Source organism: Stegodyphus dumicola, chromosome 11 (genome assembly GCF_044657685.1).
Source record: "Stegodyphus dumicola isolate Sdum_Otavi_A_Nest chromosome 11, ASM4465768v1".
Classification (NCBI taxonomy): Eukaryota; Metazoa; Arthropoda; class Arachnida; order Araneae; family Eresidae; genus Stegodyphus; species Stegodyphus dumicola.
Window position 1 is genome coordinate 13,824,000 of NC_140778.1, and position 12,241 is coordinate 13,836,240.

Genomic DNA, 12,241 nt, shown 5'->3' on the forward strand with positions numbered 1-12,241 from the left:
GCTCTGATTAAGATCCAAGAATGGTCAGACAAACAGGGATTTACATTTTCGAAACAGAAAACTGTCTGCGTGCACTTTTGTAGGAAGCGAGGTCTCCATCCTGAACCTGAGTTATATCTAAATGGTACAATTATTCCAGTTGCGCCCGAAGTAAAATTTTTAGGAGTAACGTTCGACCAGAAATTGACTTTCCTTTCTCATGTTTTAAACCTGAGAAAGAAGTGTCTAAAAACACTAAATATTTTAAAAGTGTTGGCGAACACCTCCTGGGGTGCAGAGCGTTGCTCCATGCTTCGCATTTACAGAGCGCTTATCCGCTCTAAACTGGACTATGGCTCAGTTGTTTATGGATCCGCTCGCTCATCTGTTTTGTTAAAACTGGATCCTGTTCACCATCAAGGTCTGCGGATTTGTTCAGGAGCTTTCAGGACTTCTCCTGTGCAGAGCCTATATGTTGACTGTAACGAACCATCACTTTATCTGAGGCGTGAGCAATTGTCCCTTTTCCAATATTTTAATACTCTATCACAACCTGAACATCCCAATAAGCTGTGCTTACTTGATAATGAGTGTAACACATTATTTGAAACACGTCCATCCTGTGTTCCTACTTTCCCTTTAAGAGTTCGCCCTGTCATTGAGGAACTCTCCCTCTCTGATATGCACCCCCAAGCAGTACAGAATTTTGAAATTCCACCTTGGGAAAATTCACGGATCCAGCTTCTTGATGTTTTTAAACATCACGTAAAGGCGAGCACTAACGAGATCGTTTACAGACAAATTTTCGCTGAGCACAGGCACAAATATAGCAGTTATTATCCGATATACACAGATGGATCAAAGTCAAATGATCATGTGGGGATGGCTTTTGTATTTGAAAATTACATAGAGGGCAGATGCCTGCACCATGCTTTCTCTGTCCTAACATCTGAACTAACTGCAATATATTATGCTCTTTTGTACATCTCAAAGCTCTGCCACAAAAAGTTCATAGTTTACACAGACTCGTATAGTGCTCTTAAATCCTTGGAAGCTTTTCCCAACGCTCAGAATCCTGTGGTAGTGGATGTTCTCAAAATTCATAGAAATTTAATGATACGAGGATATGAAATCCTGTACTGCTGGGTTCCCGGGCATACGGGAATAAAGGGAAACGAGCTTGCAGACATCGCGGCAAAATCTGCTGTCGAACTGTCCAGTCGCCTTATCCCTCTTAGAGACATCTGCTGTGTCATCAAGGGAAAGATACGAAAAAAATGGCAGCAAATTTGGGATGTTCAGCATCACAACAAGTTGAGAAACATCAAACCTAGAATTGAGCATTGGGATTTTGCTGGAAATCGTAAAGAGGACGCTCTTTTGACTCGACTCAGAATTGGTCATACCAGAGTTACACATAGCTATCTTCTTAAAGCTGAAAATGAGCCTGTTTGTTTTAATTGTAATGTTTGTTTATCTGTTCGTCATATTTTAATTGAGTGTCCATGTTTTAATAGTCTTCGCCAGAAATATTTTAATAGCTGTGACTTACCTCTCGACCGTTTAATCGGAAGAGAGGTCAATTCTAATTTATTTTATTATTTAAAAGAGATTGGGTTTTATTACCAAATGTAATTTGTTTTGAAGACTGTGTCTTGAATGTTAATATGTGCTTTTAACTTGTTTTTATATGACTTCATCCTCTGGATTTGGTACATTTATCTACTTGTTTTTATTTATTGAATTTTAATGTCATCAATTGTAATCATCTCATCTTTTGTTTGGCGCGTCATAATCATCTCTGGTTTTTGCGCCATAATCACTCACTCACTCACTCACTCACTCACTCTGGGAAAGAGTTCGAAAAGCATGCGGCATATATAAAGACCACTCACTTGCCTTTTTGGAAAAAGATGGCCGAGTGATTAGCTCCATAGAAGAAATTGCGAATACTATCGGTGAGACATTTGCTTCCGTTTCTTCCAGCAGAAACTATATACCTGCATTTCTTTCTATGAAGCAGCACTCTGAAATAAATCCTATCGCATTCAACTCTTCCAAATCTGAGCCTTACAATAGAGACTTTACTATGCTTGAATTAAGGAGTGCTTTATTGCAGACACATAGGTCTTCTCCGGGTCTTGATGGAGTGAATTATGAAATGCTAAAGCATCTGTCCTGTAAGTCACTGAATGCCCTTCTCACTCTTTACAATAGGGTGTGGAAGGAGCATGCCTTTCCCAGTGCATGGAGGAGAGCTATTGTCATTCCTATTCCTAAGCCAGGGAAAGATCCAAGGAATCCCTCCAACTATCGGCCAATTGCCCTTACGAGTTGCCTCTGCAAACTGTTTGAAAAGATGGTAAACAGCCGCCTAGTCTACTTCTTGGAAAAGATTGATATTATATCGCCTTATCAGAGTGGTTTTCGAAGGGGAAGAACAACTGTAGATAACATGCTCCTCTTAGAGACATCTATTCGAAAAGCATTTGTAAGAAGAAGCCACCTTGTCTCGATATTCTTCGACATTGAAAAAGCTTATGATAAGGCATGGAGATACGGTATACTCCGGGATCTTCACGAGAGTGGCTTGCGCGGCAACCTACCAATTTTCATTCAAAATTTCTTGAACACTAGAACTTTTCAAGTAAGAATTGGCTCTGTTTTTTCGGATGTTTTTGAACAGGAAGAGGGTGTGCCTCAAGGCTGTGTGCTCAGTGTAACCCTGTTTAGTTTAAAAATAAATTCTGTACTAAAAGAACTTCCTCCCACCATCTTGGGATCTCTATATGTTGATGATCTGCAGATTAGCTGTCGAGGAGCAGACATGAGATATGTAGAGAGGCAACTGCAGATGGCTCTGATTAAGATCCAAGAATGGTCAGACAAACAGGGATTTACATTTTCGAAACAGAAAACTGTCTGCGTGCACTTTTGTAGGAAGCGAGGTCTCCATCCTGAACCTGAGTTATACTTGAATGGTACAATTATTCCAGTTGCGCCTGAAGTAAAATTTTTAGGAGTGACGTTCGACCGAAAATTGACTTTCCTTTCTCATGTTTTAAACCTGAGAAAGAAGTGTCTAAAAACACTAAATATTTTAAAAGTGTTGGCGAACACCTCCTGGGGTGCAGAGCGTTGCTCCATGCTTCGCATTTACAGAGCGCTTATCCGCTCTAAACTGGACTATGGCTCAGTTGTTTATGGATCCGCTCGCTCATCTGTTTTGTTAAAACTGGATCCTGTTCACCATCAAGGTCTGCGGATTTGTTCAGGAGCTTTCAGGACTTCTCCTGTGCAGAGCCTATATGTTGACTGTAACGAACCATCACTTCATCTGAGGCGTGAGCAATTGTCCCTTTTGCAATATTTTAATACTCTATCTCAACCTGAACATCCCAATAAGCTGTGCTTACTTGATAATGAGTGTAACACATTATTTGAAACACGTCCATCCTGTGTTCCTACTTTCCCTTTAAGAGTTCGCCCTGTCATTGAGGAACTTTCCCTCTCTGATATGCACCCCCAAGCAGTACAGAATTTTGAAATCCCACCTTGGGAAAATGCACGGATTCAGCTTCTTGATGTTTTTAAGTATCATGTGAAGGCAAGGACTAAAGAGATTATTTACAGACAACTCTTCGCTGAGCACAGGAACAAATATAGCAGTTATCTTCCAGTTTATACAGATGGGTCCAAGTCAAAAGATCATGTGGGGATGGCATATGTAATTAAAGACCACATGGAGGGCAGACGCTTGCACAATGCTTTCTCTGTCTTAACATCCGAATTAACTGCGATATATTATAGTCTTTTATACATCTCAAGGCTCTGCTACAAAAAGTTTATAATTTATACAGATTCGTATAGTGCTCTTAAATCAATAGAAGCTTTTCCTAATACTCAAAATCCAGTAATAGTGGATATTCTCAAAATACATATAAACTTAATGAATCGTGGGTATGATATCCTGTACTGCTGGGTTCCCGGGCATGTGGGAATAAAAGGGAATGAGCTGGCAGATATCACAGCAAAATGTGCTGTTGAACTGTCCAGTCGTCTCATCCCTTTTGCAGACATTTGTTGTGTTGTGAAACAAAAGATCCGAAAAAAATGGCAACAACTTTGGGATGTTCAGCTTCAAAATAAATTAAGACATGTAAAACCTAGAATTGAGCACTGGGAATTAACCAAAAATCGTAAGGAGGAAGTTCTTTTGACTCGCCTCAGAATTGGTCACACTAGAGTGACACATAACTACCTTTTAAAAGCTGAAAATGAGCCTGTTTGTTTTAACTGTAATGTTTGTTTATCTGTTCGTCATATTTTAATTGAGTGTCCATGTTTTAATAGTCTTCGCCAGAAATATTTTAATAGCTGTGACTTACCTCTCGACCGTTTAATCGGAAGAGAGGTGAATTGTAATTTATTTTATTATTTAAAAGAGATTGGCTTTTATTACCAAATGTAACTTGTTTTGAAGACTGTGTCTTGAATTTTAATATGTGCTTTTTAACTTGTGTTTATATGACTTCATCCTCTGGATTTGGTACATTTATCTACTTGTTTTTATTGATTGAATTTTAATGTCATCAATTGTAATCATCCCATCTTTTGTTTGGCGCGTCATAATCATCTCTGGTTTTGCGCCATAATCACTCACTCACTCTCACTCAATCTGATCGATACGAAACACGTGATCCTTACCTTCAACACGCCTGATCTGCCTAAGAATATTAAGGCCGGATATTTAAATTGTCCCGTAAGACCCTATATTCCCAACCCTATGCGATGCTTCCAATGCCAGCGTTTCGGCCATTCTAAGACGTCTTGTCGTGGCAGCCTCACATGCGCCCGATGCTCACAGATTGGCCACGATTCGGAAAATTGTACCGCTGCGCCTTCGTGTATAAATTGCAAGGGTCAGCACCCAGCATTTTCACGCCTCTGCCCAAAATGGAAATCCGAAAAAGAAGTACAGACTCTTAAAGTTACCAGGAACATCTCGTATGCTGAAGCCAGAAAACTAGTTCAAAGCACACAGCTCCAATCAAACAAATCTTATGCCAGTGCAGTTAAATCAACACGTAGCATTGCCACCCAAACATCAATAGGCACGCAGACTAAACCAAATAAAATCCAACCAACCACATCCACCAAGAAAACGGAAAATGCAACTCATTTAATACAAAAAAAAGAAACAGTCATTCAAAGTAAACCTAAAATTGAAAGTCACAAAATAATTAATAAAAATAGAAGTCCCAGCAATAGCTCTTTTGACGAAATGATTTCTGAATCTGCGGATTCAGACACTATGGAAGTAGAGGAGGGTCTAGAATTTCCCAGGCATCTACTTCCACGAAAAACCAAACAAGAGCACAGAAAGAACAAAAACCAGACATAATGGCCACCCTCGTCTCATGGAACTGTCGCGGTTTCCACCGAAATTTGCTCGACATCAAAGCCATAATTAATGCTTATCATCCTGTATGCTTCGCAGTACAGGAAACAAATCTAAAACCAGAACAACAGGCAAAACTTCGGAGGTTTTCCTTCGTCAGGAAAGATAACCTTGCAGGTGAGCGTGCCAGTGGAGGTGTAGGTCTCCTCACCTCACTGGATTATCCCTCAAATGTGCTTTCTTTGACGACATCCCTCCAAGTTGTCGCTACTCAAACAAATTTTGATTTTGTTGTTACAGTCGTTTCTCTGTATTTGCCTCCAAATGAGCATATTGATCAGCAAGATTTAAATGGTCTTTTAGAGCAGCTGCCTGAGCCTTTCATCATAATAGGAGATTTTAACGGCCATAGTCCGCTCTGGGGTAGTAAGGATACTAATTGCCGAGGAAGACAAATTGAGCAGATGATCGAAGATCATAGCCTTTGTCTCCTCAATAATGGGCAAGATACTTACTTCCATGAGCCTTCAAAAACATTCCATGCTCTCGACCTTGCCATCTGTTCACCATCTCTGTTGCCTTTTTGCACTTTTAATGTGGGTAAAGATCTTTACAACAGTGATCATTATCCCATTCTTGTGTCTCTTGCACGAAGAGGAGCAAACCCCATGTCGAGATCCCCTCGATTCATACTGGACAGGGCAGACTGGGAACTCTTCTCTTCCATTGCAGAGCTCACAGATGAAATGGTAGAAGATGCGCATATCGATGACGCTGTTGAAGCTGTTACTAATACTATTATTCAGGCAGCTATGCTTTCGATTCCTAGAACATCAGGAAAACTACTAAAATATTCAAAACCATGGTGGAATCGCGACTGTCATGAAGCACTGAAAAAACAGAAAAAAGCATGGGGTATTTTTCGTAGATATCCTACTCTGCGAAACCTCATAGCCTTTAAAAGAGCCAAAGCAAATGCACGAAAAGTAAGAAGGCAGAGCCAGAGGGATTCCTGGATTTCATATGTGTCGTCAATAACATCCTCCACGCCTAGCAAGCGGGTTTGGGAAAGAGTTCAAAAAGCATGCGGCATATATAAAGACCACTCACTTTCCTTTATGGAAAAAGATGGCCGAGTGATTAGCTCCATAGAAGAAATTTCGAATACTATTGGTGAGACATTTGCTTCCGTTTCTTCCAGCAGAAACTATACACCTGCATTTCTTTCTATGAAGCAGCACTCTGAAATAAATCCCATCGCATTCAACTCTTCCAAATCTGAGCCTTACAATAGAGACTTTACTATGCTTGAATTAAGGAGTGCTTTATTGCAGACACATAGGTCTTCTCCGGGTCTTGATGGAGTGAATTATGAAATGCTAAAGCATCTGTCCTGTAAGTCACTGAATGCCCTTCTCACACTTTACAATAGAGTGTGGAAGGAGCGTACATTTCCCAGTGCATGGAGGAGAGCTGTTGTCATTCCTATTCCTAAGCCAGGGAAAGATCCAAGGAATCCCTCCAACTATCGGCCAATTGCCCTTACGAGTTGCCTCTGCAAACTGTTTGAAAAGATGGTAAACAGCCGCCTAGTCTACTTCTTGGAAAAGAATGATATTATATCGCCTTATCAGAGTGGTTTTCGAAAGGGAAGAACAACTGTAGATAACATGCTCCTCTTAGAGACATCTATTCGAAAAGCATTTGTAAGAAGAAGCCACCTTGTCTCGATCTTCTTCGACATTGAAAAAGCTTATGATAAGGCATGGAGATACGGTATACTCCGGGATCTTCACGAGAGTGGCTTGCGCGGCAACCTACCAATTTTCATTCAAAATTTCTTGAACACTAGAACTTTTCAAGTAAGAATTGGCTCTGTTTTTTCGGATGTTTTTGAACAGGAAGAGGGTGTGCCTCAAGGCTGTGTGCTCAGTGTAACCCTATTTAGTTTAAAAATAAATTCTGTACTAAAAGAACTTCCTCCCACCATCTTGGGATCTCTATATGTTGATGATCTGCAGATTAGCTGTCGAGGAGCAGACATGAGATATGTAGAGAGGCAACTGCAGATGGCTCTGATTAAGATCCAAGAATGGTCAGACAAACAGGGATTTACATTTTCGAAACAGAAAACTGTCTGCGTGCACTTTTGTAGGAAGCGAGGTCTCCATCCTGAACCTGAGTTATATCTAAATGGTACAATTATTCCAGTTGCGCCCGAAGTAAAATTTTTAGGAGTAACGTTCGACCAGAAATTGACTTTCCTTTCTCATGTTTTAAACCTGAGAAAGAAGTGTCTAAAAACACTAAATATTTTAAAAGTGTTGGCGAACACCTCCTGGGGTGCAGAGCGTTGCTCCATGCTTCGCATTTACAGAGCGCTTATCCGCTCTAAACTGGACTATGGCTCAGTTGTTTATGGATCCGCTCGCTCATCTGTTTTGTTAAAACTGGATCCTGTTCACCATCAAGGTCTGCGGATTTGTTCAGGAGCTTTCAGGACTTCTCCTGTGCAGAGCCTATATGTTGACTGTAACGAACCATCACTTTATCTGAGGCGTGAGCAATTGTCCCTTTTCCAATATTTTAATACTCTATCACAACCTGAACATCCCAATAAGCTGTGCTTACTTGATAATGAGTGTAACACATTATTTGAAACACGTCCATCCTGTGTTCCTACTTTCCCTTTAAGAGTTCGCCCTGTCATTGAGGAACTCTCCCTCTCTGATATGCACCCCCAAGCAGTACAGAATTTTGAAATTCCACCTTGGGAAAATTCACGGATCCAGCTTCTTGATGTTTTTAAACATCACGTAAAGGCGAGCACTAACGAGATCGTTTACAGACAAATTTTCGCTGAGCACAGGCACAAATATAGCAGTTATTATCCGATATACACAGATGGATCAAAGTCAAATGATCATGTGGGGATGGCTTTTGTATTTGAAAATTACATAGAGGGCAGATGCCTGCACCATGCTTTCTCTGTCCTAACATCTGAACTAACTGCAATATATTATGCTCTTTTGTACATCTCAAAGCTCTGCCACAAAAAGTTCATAGTTTACACAGACTCGTATAGTGCTCTTAAATCCTTGGAAGCTTTTCCCAACGCTCAGAATCCTGTGGTAGTGGATGTTCTCAAAATTCATAGAAATTTAATGATACGAGGATATGAAATCCTGTACTGCTGGGTTCCCGGGCATACGGGAATAAAGGGAAACGAGCTTGCAGACATCGCGGCAAAATCTGCTGTCGAACTGTCCAGTCGCCTTATCCCTCTTAGAGACATCTGCTGTGTCATCAAGGGAAAGATACGAAAAAAATGGCAGCAAATTTGGGATGTTCAGCATCACAACAAGTTGAGAAACATCAAACCTAGAATTGAGCATTGGGATTTTGCTGGAAATCGTAAAGAGGACGCTCTTTTGACTCGACTCAGAATTGGTCATACCAGAGTTACACATAGCTATCTTCTTAAAGCTGAAAATGAGCCTGTTTGTTTTAATTGTAATGTTTGTTTATCTGTTCGTCATATTTTAATTGAGTGTCCATGTTTTAATAGTCTTCGCCAGAAATATTTTAATAGCTGTGACTTACCTCTCGACCGTTTAATCGGAAGAGAGGTCAATTCTAATTTATTTTATTATTTAAAAGAGATTGGGTTTTATTACCAAATGTAATTTGTTTTGAAGACTGTGTCTTGAATGTTAATATGTGCTTTTAACTTGTTTTTATATGACTTCATCCTCTGGATTTGGTACATTTATCTACTTGTTTTTATTTATTGAATTTTAATGTCATCAATTGTAATCATCTCATCTTTTGTTTGGCGCGTCATAATCATCTCTGGTTTTTGCGCCATAATCACTCACTCACTCACTCACTCACTCACTCTGGGAAAGAGTTCGAAAAGCATGCGGCATATATAAAGACCACTCACTTGCCTTTTTGGAAAAAGATGGCCGAGTGATTAGCTCCATAGAAGAAATTGCGAATACTATCGGTGAGACATTTGCTTCCGTTTCTTCCAGCAGAAACTATATACCTGCATTTCTTTCTATGAAGCAGCACTCTGAAATAAATCCTATCGCATTCAACTCTTCCAAATCTGAGCCTTACAATAGAGACTTTACTATGCTTGAATTAAGGAGTGCTTTATTGCAGACACATAGGTCTTCTCCGGGTCTTGATGGAGTGAATTATGAAATGCTAAAGCATCTGTCCTGTAAGTCACTGAATGCCCTTCTCACTCTTTACAATAGGGTGTGGAAGGAGCATGCCTTTCCCAGTGCATGGAGGAGAGCTATTGTCATTCCTATTCCTAAGCCAGGGAAAGATCCAAGGAATCCCTCCAACTATCGGCCAATTGCCCTTACGAGTTGCCTCTGCAAACTGTTTGAAAAGATGGTAAACAGCCGCCTAGTCTACTTCTTGGAAAAGATTGATATTATATCGCCTTATCAGAGTGGTTTTCGAAGGGGAAGAACAACTGTAGATAACATGCTCCTCTTAGAGACATCTATTCGAAAAGCATTTGTAAGAAGAAGCCACCTTGTCTCGATATTCTTCGACATTGAAAAAGCTTATGATAAGGCATGGAGATACGGTATACTCCGGGATCTTCACGAGAGTGGCTTGCGCGGCAACCTACCAATTTTCATTCAAAATTTCTTGAACACTAGAACTTTTCAAGTAAGAATTGGCTCTGTTTTTTCGGATGTTTTTGAACAGGAAGAGGGTGTGCCTCAAGGCTGTGTGCTCAGTGTAACCCTGTTTAGTTTAAAAATAAATTCTGTACTAAAAGAACTTCCTCCCACCATCTTGGGATCTCTATATGTTGATGATCTGCAGATTAGCTGTCGAGGAGCAGACATGAGATATGTAGAGAGGCAACTGCAGATGGCTCTGATTAAGATCCAAGAATGGTCAGACAAACAGGGATTTACATTTTCGAAACAGAAAACTGTCTGCGTGCACTTTTGTAGGAAGCGAGGTCTCCATCCTGAACCTGAGTTATACTTGAATGGTACAATTATTCCAGTTGCGCCTGAAGTAAAATTTTTAGGAGTGACGTTCGACCGAAAATTGACTTTCCTTTCTCATGTTTTAAACCTGAGAAAGAAGTGTCTAAAAACACTAAATATTTTAAAAGTGTTGGCGAACACCTCCTGGGGTGCAGAGCGTTGCTCCATGCTTCGCATTTACAGAGCGCTTATCCGCTCTAAACTGGACTATGGCTCAGTTGTTTATGGATCCGCTCGCTCATCTGTTTTGTTAAAACTGGATCCTGTTCACCATCAAGGTCTGCGGATTTGTTCAGGAGCTTTCAGGACTTCTCCTGTGCAGAGCCTATATGTTGACTGTAACGAACCATCACTTCATCTGAGGCGTGAGCAATTGTCCCTTTTGCAATATTTTAATACTCTATCTCAACCTGAACATCCCAATAAGCTGTGCTTACTTGATAATGAGTGTAACACATTATTTGAAACACGTCCATCCTGTGTTCCTACTTTCCCTTTAAGAGTTCGCCCTGTCATTGAGGAACTTTCCCTCTCTGATATGCACCCCCAAGCAGTACAGAATTTTGAAATCCCACCTTGGGAAAATGCACGGATTCAGCTTCTTGATGTTTTTAAGTATCATGTGAAGGCAAGGACTAAAGAGATTATTTACAGACAACTCTTCGCTGAGCACAGGAACAAATATAGCAGTTATCTTCCAGTTTATACAGATGGGTCCAAGTCAAAAGATCATGTGGGGATGGCATATGTAATTAAAGACCACATGGAGGGCAGACGCTTGCACAATGCTTTCTCTGTCTTAACATCCGAATTAACTGCGATATATTATAGTCTTTTATACATCTCAAGGCTCTGCTACAAAAAGTTTATAATTTATACAGATTCGTATAGTGCTCTTAAATCAATAGAAGCTTTTCCTAATACTCAAAATCCAGTAATAGTGGATATTCTCAAAATACATATAAACTTAATGAATCGTGGGTATGATATCCTGTACTGCTGGGTTCCCGGGCATGTGGGAATAAAAGGGAATGAGCTGGCAGATATCACAGCAAAATGTGCTGTTGAACTGTCCAGTCGTCTCATCCCTTTTGCAGACATTTGTTGTGTTGTGAAACAAAAGATCCGAAAAAAATGGCAACAACTTTGGGATGTTCAGCTTCAAAATAAATTAAGACATGTAAAACCTAGAATTGAGCACTGGGAATTAACCAAAAATCGTAAGGAGGAAGTTCTTTTGACTCGCCTCAGAATTGGTCACACTAGAGTGACACATAACTACCTTTTAAAAGCTGAAAATGAGCCTGTTTGTTTTAACTGTAATGTTTGTTTATCTGTTCGTCATATTTTAATTGAGTGTCCATGTTTTAATAGTCTTCGCCAGAAATATTTTAATAGCTGTGACTTACCTCTCGACCGTTTAATCGGAAGAGAGGTGAATTGTAATTTATTTTATTATTTAAAAGAGATTGGCTTTTATTACCAAATGTAACTTGTTTTGAAGACTGTGTCTTGAATTTTAATATGTGCTTTTTAACTTGTGTTTATATGACTTCATCCTCTGGATTTGGTACATTTATCTACTTGTTTTTATTGATTGAATTTTAATGTCATCAATTGTAATCATCCCATCTTTTGTTTGGCGCGTCATAATCATCTCTGGTTTTGCGCCATAATCACTCACTCACTCTCACTCAATCTGATCGATACGAAACACGTGATCCTTACCTTCAACACGCCTGATCTGCCTAAGAATATTAAGGCCGGATATTTAAATTGTCCCGTAAGACCCTATATTCCCAACCCTATGCGATGCTTCCAATGCCAGCGT